Source organism: Etheostoma cragini, chromosome 5 (assembly GCF_013103735.1).
Source record: "Etheostoma cragini isolate CJK2018 chromosome 5, CSU_Ecrag_1.0, whole genome shotgun sequence".
Lineage (NCBI taxonomy): Eukaryota > Metazoa > Chordata > Actinopteri > Perciformes > Percidae > Etheostoma > Etheostoma cragini.
In genome coordinates this window covers 1,007,084-1,017,898 of record NC_048411.1, presented here as the reverse complement: position 1 = coordinate 1,017,898, position 10,815 = coordinate 1,007,084, and the positions used below count along the sequence as shown (strand labels likewise).

Sequence of the window (10,815 nt, the reverse complement as noted above, 5' to 3'; positions counted from 1 at the left end):
CACACACACACACACACACACACACACACACACACACATACACAGCAACCAGTGTATATATAACCCGCTCAGTAATTAGCCGTCAGCGAGTAACCCTTGGCCTTAATGTCATCCAGTTTGACAAATGAAGGCGCAGCAGCAATGTAGAGTGGTCATTACGGTTTGATGAGGCATCTACTGGAAGAGGAGACACGGCATGTGTCTCCTCTTGCTGATCTGAGGTCTGTCCACCCACTGGTATATTTAGACTGTCTTTGTCTTGGTTATTTTCACAAGCCAATGGTACAAAGATGGCCTGAGCCTTCAGATGCAGCTGAGGCTGGACAGTTAATCCCAATTCTATTGAAATCGCAATATGGACAAGTGCAATATCTGTGACGCAATATTACTTAAAGGTAAAATACAGTATGTGTCAATCTGAATTAAGTGGTGCTACAGAGACGTCCCGGCCCACAAATCGTATCCTACATAATAAAGTAAAACCGTTGTCTGGTACACATCCTTGCAAGAAACACACAATAATCAATTTAAAAGAAATATATTTTTCAATGAAATTTAGAATAATGATACAAAAAATATAATTCCCTCCAATATCGTGACTCGTAAAGCAATCACAATGTCATCTAAATAATCTAAATCTATATCATACCCCAAATCTGAGAGAAAGAGGCCTTTGGTGTACGTTGAAAAAGTCTTATAGATCTTTGAGTTCAGCTCATGAAAAATGGGGGCAAAAATAAAAGTGTTGCATTTATAGTATTGGTCATTGTAAATATATTTGTATATTTGACAATCAAGCATTATTCCAAGATTAGCCCTACTGCTAGCATTGTTGTTGTTACACCATTAATATAAGCTGCATTGCAACTGTTGCTGTGTTACATATTTGGAGTAGGGCTCGGCAGTAATATCAATATATGAGACCAGATATCATCTAAATTTTGGATATTGTAATATCATGATATGACACAAGTGTTTTCCTTGGTTTTAGAGGCTGCATTACAGTAAAGTGATGTTACTGTCAGAACTTACCAGATTCATCAGCTGTTTTATTATTTGCCTTTACCCACTTAGTTATTATATGTACATTATTAGTGATTATTTATCAAAACTCTCATTGTGTCAATATTTTTGTAAAATTAATGGTCAACCCTGCAGTATTGCTGCAATGTTGACATATTTGGTAAAAAACATTGTGATATTTGATTTTTCCACCTCACCCAGCTCTAATATGGTGACTAGGATAAACCTTTAAAAAAAACATTCACTCCCAAATGTATAATTTGGGGTCAGAGATAATATTTTATCCTTGCCTGCCGCTCCCAGTGAACATGACCATGAGAAACAGCTTCATCACTAAAGAGGAGTTTCAAAAAGAACTGATATGAATATTAAGTTTAGACACTGAGTGCCTCCCCTTGTTCCCTGTTCCAGGGGAGGATGGTTCAGTGGTGCTGATAGTGCCTGGGTGTGCTGATAGTGCCCCCCCCCGCCGCTACATACTGATTCATTTAGCTTGTTTTTGTTCTAGGCCTCAAAGTGACTGGCCGGTCAGTCACTCCTCGCCCTCCCTGAGATCTCTCCGTTCACACCTGCAGAGATGCCCAAGGAAAACACCTTACCTGCACACTCAACACACACTCCCATACACCCTATCTTCTCTTCCTCTTCTGATAACATGCTGCTTCATCGTCAAAGAAAATTCAGGGAGACACAAAAGTTGCACACACACATTTATTCTTGTTTCCAACTGAGTGTCATCCTGTTTTGTTGAAGTGCTCATATTACGCTTTTTGGCTTTTCTTGTTTCCTTAATTGTGTTATATATCTTTTTTTGTGCATGTTATAGGTTTACAAAGTGAAAAAGCCCAAAGTCCCCCCCCCATGGGACTTACCATCTCCAACAGGAAACACTGTTAACAACCTGCTCCAAACAGCTCTACTGTAGTCCGGCCTTTACTTCAGAGGCAAACGAATGTCACTTTGTAACACGTGTTATAATTCTCACCTAGCTTCTGGCGTGACATTTCCTCCTGCTCTGCTTCTGACTGGCTAGTAGTCCTTACCTAGCTACTGAGCATGTGCGACCCCCAACAAAGATGGAACAGAAATGTGATGCCTCACTCTGTAAGTAAAACAGCGAGCTAAACACACAGGGTGAAAAGAGGAGCTGCAGCAATGTGCTGTACAACAAAAATATATATATATTTTTTTAAATGAACCATGAAAACCTATTCTGGTACAACCTCTAAATACAATTATGAATCTGAAAATGATCCTTAAAGGAGCACTTTAATGGATTGCATTGCCATGTAGAAAAAAATGTATTTACAATGTTGCTATAGTCCTACGGAATGCCTTGGGTTTTTTAATGGAGACATGCATTTTTAGATTTTTCTGAATTGAGTCCAGTTTCCACCCGTGCAATGGAGCCTTTCCCAGGATGAAATAAACACAGTGCACTCAAAGAGAATATCCATAAAGGTGAATACAAGAAAGACCCTGCAGCTCTTCCACTCCTTTGTCTGCACCTCTAGAAAAGTATCACACATTCTGTATCTTTGTTTCTTGCTGTGTAGCCCATCATTTTTTTAAATTCTCGTCAGTCTCTTGGTACGGTAGCTATCATTGGACATAACATGCTGTCTGGTGTTCCTCCCTGGGGTTTAGCCCTCCATGGTGTACAGTGCAGTCCTCTACCACTCAATGATGAGAGAGGAGCCTGGTGAATGAGCACCGTGGCCCTCCCGTCTATTTCTACCTGTCGGTGGTGTGGCCGCTGCTCCAGCTGACCCACAGCCTTTCTAATTTGGTGATGAGCTGAAAGGTGACCTGCCTGCCCCAAAGACTGGGTGGCTGCAGCGAGAGTGGGATTCCAGGGATTTCCTTACCACGCAGTCTCTTGGGTTGGATGGATGATAGATACTGTACACACACCGCCACCTTGTCAGCCCACCCTGTTCTCCTCCTCCTCCTCCTCTTCCTCCTCCTCCTCCTCCTTTTCGGACCCACGGGGAGACCAAGCCTCTAGCTCTCGAGTGCACCCTGGCATTGTCCCGACCACCTCCCCCCTGCCCCTGGGTAAGCTGAGATGCCAGGAATAATTGATGATGATGCGGGCCATGGTATCTGCCCGGGCAGGGCAGCAGACACTTCCCCCCACCTCCTGCTGAGGGGTTACCGTCCTGCCACCTCCATTTGCACTAATTGGTTTCAACTCTCACTGCTGCTCTACAACTGAGACTCACCCTGCGTGTATGTCATTACTTAAGTATTTCATCTAGCTCATTAGTGAAGTAGATACACTGATAATCATCCTCCTCTCTAAATCCCAAATATTGTATGTCTCATTTAGTATAATTTGAGCATAGTATGTCTAGGAGGGCAGAGTGTCATTTAAGCGGGGTTAACATGTACATTAAAATTGATGTGCAGCACCCCAGAAATACACCAAATACTATCAGACGGCATAATGACTGGGGGAGTGTCCTTCATGAAGGCTGCTTAGGCAAAATGTTAACATTTACTTTTCCTAACATATACTGTTGTATGTGAGGTATTTCCCTCTCTTCTTTCTAAAGATAAACGACTGCTGTCCATAATCTTTTGGGGCTTTTTTGTTGGAGATTATTTAGGTTTCTAACCCAATGTGGTCTACGTGCCATGCACCTTCTCCCACTGAGCCACCTGTACTCCTTATTGTTTCATTTCAGAGTGCAGGGGGACGGCAGACTCTAATCCACAGCCACAGAAGAGGTTTAAAACACTCTGGTTTCATCTAATCTTCAAGCTCAGACCTAGCCGAGCTTGAAACCAGCTTTCTCCATGATAGGAATGGACAAATAAAGGTCTCTCCCAGCCCTCCCATGAAAGGGGTCTGTGTGCTCTGTGGATTAAGGCCTTGTGTTTTCTCTCTCTCTCTTTCTCCATTAGACTGAAAAGGATGAAAATCATAAAGACCCTCCTGTTCATGCAGTATTGTAAGGCTTTTGCAGGTTCTATAGTCAGCCTATCCCTCAGTTTGTGTGTGTTTTAGGTACTCCGAGTGTTTGGAATCCCACCGTGGTGAAGTATTCAGATCCTTTGTTTTTCTGGGTCAAAATGTAAACTTAAAACCATTTTTTGACACTTTGTTTATTTGACATTTATCATTTTTTTCCCACGTTATACATGTCACTTTCTGTGTTTTTCCCATGTTTTTTAAGCTTTTTCAACATTCTTTTATAATTTTTTTCAAATGCTATACTATTGAATAAAACAACCAAATTTATTTAAAGTAGTGAACTGATCATTTGTTTTTCTTGTGCAGAGCGTTGCAGGGACCCTCCACCTTATTTCTTTTGGCCATTTGGTTGAAAGAAACCCCAAATAATGAAAGGCTATAGTAACTTTTTTTGAAAAGTATTTGTGAAGCGAACGTAAAAATGTTGCAAGTAAAAGTATGTAAGTATCATCAGGAAAATACACTTAAAGTAATAAAAGTCGACTACTCAATGCAGAATCTATTTCGGGTAGGTTGATTTATTGAAATCATTACATTTTGCAAACTGCATGTGTTTTGTGCGCAAAAATCTTAATTCTTTTTTAAAATTAACTAGAAACTAAAGCTGTCAGATTATTGTAGTGGTGTACAGATTACAGTGGAAAGTGGCATGCAAAAGAAAATACTCAAGTAAAGTACAAGTCAAATTTGTACTTAATTGAATAGTAGGTTATTTAGTTACATTCCACCACTGCAATCCTATTATGGAAGTAGGATTTGTAAGCGCATATGTGTCTTAGTTTTTAGTATTCTTCTATTCTCTTTTATTGAAATAAATGTGTTAGGGACAATCTAAGAACAGGGTGTTGTTCTGCTCTGTACATCCTGTTCACCTCAGCAGAAAAAATTGAGGAGAGAGAGAGGGAGAGATAGATAGAGAGAGAGAGAGAGAGAGAGAGAGAGAGAGAGAGAGAGCGAGAGAGAGAGAGATACAGAGAGCGCTGAGTTTTCTATACAGGCACTTTCTTAGGCAGCTCATCTGCTCTGAACAGAGGTCCTTCAAGTCCGGCGCTTGTTTTGGATCCCTTCCTCGCTGAGCTGACTGACAGCTGCTAATCCCGGTGTGGCGCTCCAATGGTATCTCGTTAAATTCGTTAAAGCCTAATTTTATTTAACTATGTATCCCTACTCTAGCGGCCGATAACGCCTATCTCGTAATAACAAAGGTATATGTGTTGTGTGTAGCTGTCGTGATAGGTAGTCGCTAGCTTGTTGCTAACCTTGGTAACATCTAAGTACTATATCTTATTAATACTATTTCTTGAGAATGATAACCTATAACACTGGTGTGAGCATAAAGCAGCGCTGTCTGGCATTGAGACACCAGTAGCCTACTGTATAAGTAGCAGACAAAAATGCTAAAATAAGAAGAAAGAAAAACAGCTGTGAAACACGACCAGCAAAATACCACTTTTATGAAAAATGCATACATTTTGACTTTTGTAACTAACTGATACTGTTAAACGTTTAGTCATCTGACTTCCAGCAGAGTGTACTTCTGTACACTGTCTCTCACCATTAATTGGGGGGGGGGGGGGGGGGGGGGGGGGGGGGGGGCATGTATGTGCCAGTTACCAGGCAACAGAAACGACCTAATTTCCTACGTTCAGCTCATGAAATGTCTTGACCAAGCTGTCACCTCAGTTTCTTTTTGAAGACAGCGAGTGTGGGAGGTTGGCAGGTTTAAAAGTCCTACATCTTTTCTATTAGGATTTCTAGTCATTTGTATTATGTTAGGAGAATGCAGCTTCGGTAGGTGAGTGCTTTTTACTGTAGTTGTGAGACTGACCATGGAGATCCTGCATCCAGCTCACAGTATCTCCCATGACAATGACCAACTTGGAGTTGTATTACTTTTTAATTTCAGCTTTTTAAATTTGGTAGAAGAGTCCGGGCTGAACCCTGGAAACTGTTCAGCATGTCCAAATAGTTAGCACTTTGTTAAACCTTTCAGCGTCTATTGATTAGTCTTCATGCAGTCACTCATCCCCACCCTGAAGAGGACCGGCACTTAAACACTGGGGGATGTACTGTTTGACAGAGTGTAACATCTTGTTTTTACTGTGTTTAATCTCACCGGCGTGATGTCTTATTGAGATTATGGCACCATAATCATTTTTCTTGTTTTCATATCTTTGCTGTATGGTTAACAAAATCCCTATTGATCCAAGGCTCATCACATCCCTAACGTGTGGAGATGCATGATGACACTTGTCTGTCGACCCTCTTGTGTCCCTTTATCCTCTAGTGTCCAGGTAAATGACCTCGTGGAGGAAATGAGGGATAATGCAAACAGATAAGGCTCCAGGTACCTGTTGACCATAGTCAGGACCTCCTAAAACAGGACCCTCTGACACAGTGCTCCATCAGGGCCTGCCTCAGTGACAGCCACAAGGCATTGAGCTCTTATCTGCAGTGGCCTCTGCTTAGCATTCACGCCATTCACGCAAACAATGCCACCTCTTCCCACTCATTGGATCTGTGACTGACAGTGGGTGTTGGTGCACTTGTGTCTGACTTCAGCTTCTATCTGATGCTGGGTTGTTTATCCAGTCCAGATAACCCCACCAAGACACAATAAAGGGCGTGTGTCTTCCTCGCCACTTCCCATGTTGTTTGTCTAACTGAACTTTTATAATGGACCCCGCTCTCTATTTTGCACGTTGGTTTCCTCCTCAGAAGGATCTGTATTAGTTTGGGGAGGGTTAGGGTTAGGGCAGAAAGGCTGACTAATGACCATAGCGCCAGCTCACCACCCACCCACTGAAGAGCCAGCGAGGGGGAAGTGCCCCCTTGGCCAGATGGTGAAAAGAAGGGAAACAGCCGATAAGACCGTTGCCTGTGATAAACAACAGAATGACTAATAGGTCAGGTATGATGTAGGAGAAATGGATGGATTTTAGGCCTTTTTTTTTCTTTTCTTTTTTAAAGCAGGTTGGCAAAGATCTTACAGAAAAGAAATAATATTGGTTATAAAGTTGGCTTTTCATTGCCAGGCCTATCTAGAATGTGCAGCTTTTTGAGTTATGTGTAATCTACTTCAGTTTTCATCACGCAGCTCAGATCTCATATTTGATGAGGCTGATATCAGCGAGGGATCTTGGGATCCCATGCCTTCATAATGGCTCCTGTGAAGCTGGGGCATTATAAAGCTTCTATAATAAACCCCTGTGATCAGTACATCCCCTCCCTACCTGCTCTTATTTATGAATGGCAGAATTTGACAAGGGGGCAGCTCAGGTGGGTAGCTGCCGATCACATGATACCAGCACTAAAGCGCCAAGGGAGGAATGTGGACAGGACCTCCCCCCCTCCTCACCTCTAGTCCAAAAAAACTTTGATGCCCCATATCATAACGAATGCCCTCTCTGTCCCCTCCCTCCTCGAGCTCTCATATGTGCAGCAATGTCGAGGAGGGGAATGGGTGCTCCAGTCGAGGGGTGGGGGGGGTGCATAGATAGTGGCTGCGTTTGATCTGAAGGTCGCCAGCCCCTTGCTAGTGTTGAGAGATGTTTGGCGGACTAGGCTGGCTCTTATTTAATAACATGAAGGGGAAGCGGACCTTTCTCTCATAATTAGGCCTAATTACCCAGTAGGTGTGGACAGACAGCCCAAGAAGAGACAAACTGCCTTTATCCATGGACTTAGAGTCAGATTACCCCCGAGCTGTCTTATCTGTTACAGGGCCAGCAGGAGCTGCAGTCCTCCTCTCCTGCCTCTTCCCACTGGGTCCCCATGTCCAGCTCAGGTATATTAATCAGTCAGTCTGATTTATGATGCCCTGTCCAAAACACACACACACACGCACACACACTTAATTAGGCCTAGCTAGTGACTGAGATTTTTTTCCTGTGGATATGCTTAATAAGACAGTTCACTGACCTTTCTGTTATCTATTGCTTAATCACGTTATGAAAGCTTCTTAGGTTCATTAAAACTGCTGGGTGCGGAGAACAGTTTAGAGAATGGAACCGGTTACCTGTCCTATGAGGATCACGTCTACCCCAGCTACTTACTGCCCCTACTCCAGCAAGGTGTCTTTGCAGTTGCTAGAGACGTCAGACATACCAGCTTGACAAGTGGCCGGCTTGATTGTTTGCTCCGCTGCCTCTCTCTGTTGGCAAGGAACAATTTAAGGGTCCTTACAAATAGATTGGAGTGACATCCTGCCACCGTCCTGTTTGTTTACATTATCTGTCTCTCCCTTCCTGAGCTGCCTGCATGTTTGTATTTGGGTTTGTGGGGGGGGGGCTCACTTGCAGCCGCCACAACGGACTCATTGTTGTGGACAATTTAGACACTGGAAATGCTGACGCCTGGAAAACAGAAGGGACAGTCCACCGAGGAAGAGGTGGCAGGGGAAAGTGGCCATTATACTCCTCATTTAGATATACGTTTGTTATTTAGTCCCCAAGTGACTTCTCCATCACTGTCCCCAGCTGTTGTCTGGGATTGACAGTGAGCTGTGATTGCCATTGGAAAGTCTTACAGCCACTGGCCTTGAGACAATGAAAACCGTCAACAAACAGACAGTTTCAGGCTGCTGTGTCCGTGACTCATTGCTCCATGAAGGCCTGCTGCAAGAGGACAATAAGGGACGCTTAATCCACCTGTTATCAGGGTGAGCCCCTTCCTGTCACACACTCACACAGGCACAGGACTCTGGCTCAGGAATGTAGCTATACCCATAAATGCAGGGCTTAACTAATAGACCCTCCCAAAACATCACTGACTGTTTTTGCCATTGTTTCCATACCACATAAAAACAAGTTTGTACAGTTGTTGGCCAAAGGGTTTTGTGCCGGTTTATCTCATAGATATGAGTGATATTTTGCTAAACGTCAATATTTTATGCAGATAGCTATATGCTCTACCATTGGTCATTTTAAAGATTTGGATGGATATTGCTGTTATCTCTTCTATAATGAGGATTGGAAAAAATGCTCCCTTTTGCCAGCATGCAGTGTGGTAACTGATAGGAAAGCTGATGTGATGACTGTCTCCACTTCAGTTGGTCCGACTGCAGTGCTGCGTCCTTAATTAGGCAGGCTGGTCAGGGGTCTCTGTCTTTCCGCTTCACAGATTCACATGGACAATTTAACCACTAACCTCCTGAAATGAGTGGCTCCTGAATGCCTCAGGCTCCAGTTTCAGAGTCCACTGATTGCAGGGAGCAAGGGTTATGATAAGTAAAAGTGGAGGAGGGGGTGAAGGATGGTGGTGGTGGTCATTAACTCAGATGACATGAAACATATAGGCTAGTTATCCATATTGTGCTAGAATAGGTTTTACCCGCTTTCTTGCTAGAGTTAGTCAAGAAGATACGATTGGGAATTTTGCTCTTTGCCGCCTTTAATTTACTGATCTAAATTACTAATAATTATTTGTCAAAAATCACATTGTGTAGCCTAATTATGTTGTGAAAGCACCAACAGTCAACTCTACATTATGGCTTCTTTAATTGTACGGTTTTAGTAGTGTGTGAGGCTGATTTTGGTCTATTTGGAAAAGTCACATTAGACTTGGTGAACAGGTATTTGCAGATAACCAGGTGGAAAATAATTTCATCATAGGTGAGGGAGGAATTAACTTAGCAGCCTCAGGGGTTGTAGCCAGTCAAACCTGAAAGCCTTTTTTTTTGTAATTTTAATTACTACTAGTAATTTATTAGTATCAGGTAATTGTTGTTTTGTTTATGAGTGGGTGTTTTCTTTTGTGAAAGCCATTGTTTTCCATAACTCTGTGAACTGGGGCTGCGTCATCCTGAATTTAAAAAGTCTTTTGTTTGTTTTCTGGTATTAAAATGGTCTACTTTAAATATACTGAATATAGGCATTAACAGGTTAGAAACACCTGATGAAACACCTTAGAAACTGGATGGATAGATGGATAGTATTTATCTGAAGCCAATCACTAAGAGTCACTCACACTCTTTTAATGTTGACGCATCATTTCCTTGCAGCATACCTGCGGTCGGTTGGGTTTCCTCAGCAGCCCAGCCTACAAACGACATAAAAGCCTGAGCTGTTGCTTCTGCCTCTGGGACAACGGCTGTTGATCACAATACAAGTGAGAAGCCAAAAAACCTCTGTCTGTTTACTGTAATTAGGCTGTCAGAGGTTGTGATTTATGACGTATTGAGTAAGAGAGGTGTTATCAGGTAGACTAGAAGGAGGAAGATGGAGTGAGAGAGCCACAGGGTTTGTAGCTACTAACAATAGAGAAAATACAGACGGTGCATTAAACACAACTGTCTGCTGTGTGGAAGAGAACGGCTTCAAGGCAAAAGTCTCTGCTCAGTGTTCAAGCAAAACGGGATAATTAGGTTTATGATCATTGAATTGGCTTTTTTCTAATTCCATCCCTCTGAAAAAGTCCATTAACCTCCATAGTAATGCAAAGTTTATCCATCAATATCTTTCTGCTGAAAAGGCACAGTACCATTTTGTTGAAGATAGGGCTGCATGATTATGCAAAGAAATCACATCAATTATTTTGGTCTATATTGATATCAGGATTATTTAGCACGATTACTCATTGACTTTTTGAAAGGTGTTGCCGTTATTGAACTTAAAAAGTAAAATCACCTTGCACCATGAAATTTCCCTTAAAGTTCCCCCAGCCTGCCCACGGCCCCCCCAGTGGGTAGAAATGGTGATAGGTGTAAACCGAGCCCTGAGTATCCCGCTCTGCCATTGAGAAAATGAAAGATCAGATGGGCCGAGGTTACCTCCCCTTTCTCTGCTCTGCCCGCCCAGAGAATTTGGCCCCCC

At 42.6% G+C, this 10,815-nt stretch overlaps 1 protein-coding gene across 3 annotated transcripts in view; it reads left to right on the top strand.

Moving 5' to 3' along the window:
• The first annotated feature begins 5,025 nt into the window (after window positions 1-5,025).
• gnb1l (guanine nucleotide binding protein (G protein), beta polypeptide 1-like) overlaps window positions 5,026-10,815 on the top strand; it is a 24,415-nt gene continuing 18,625 nt past the window's right edge. The window contains exon 1 of one of the 3 annotated variants that reach the window (XM_034871846.1): window positions 5,026-5,119. The gene's annotated coding sequence lies outside the window, so the exon portion shown is untranslated. Of the gene's footprint in view, window positions 5,120-7,730; window positions 7,791-10,815 lie in introns of those variants that run through there. The other 2 variants (XM_034871844.1, XM_034871845.1) reach the window with 2 other exon arrangements.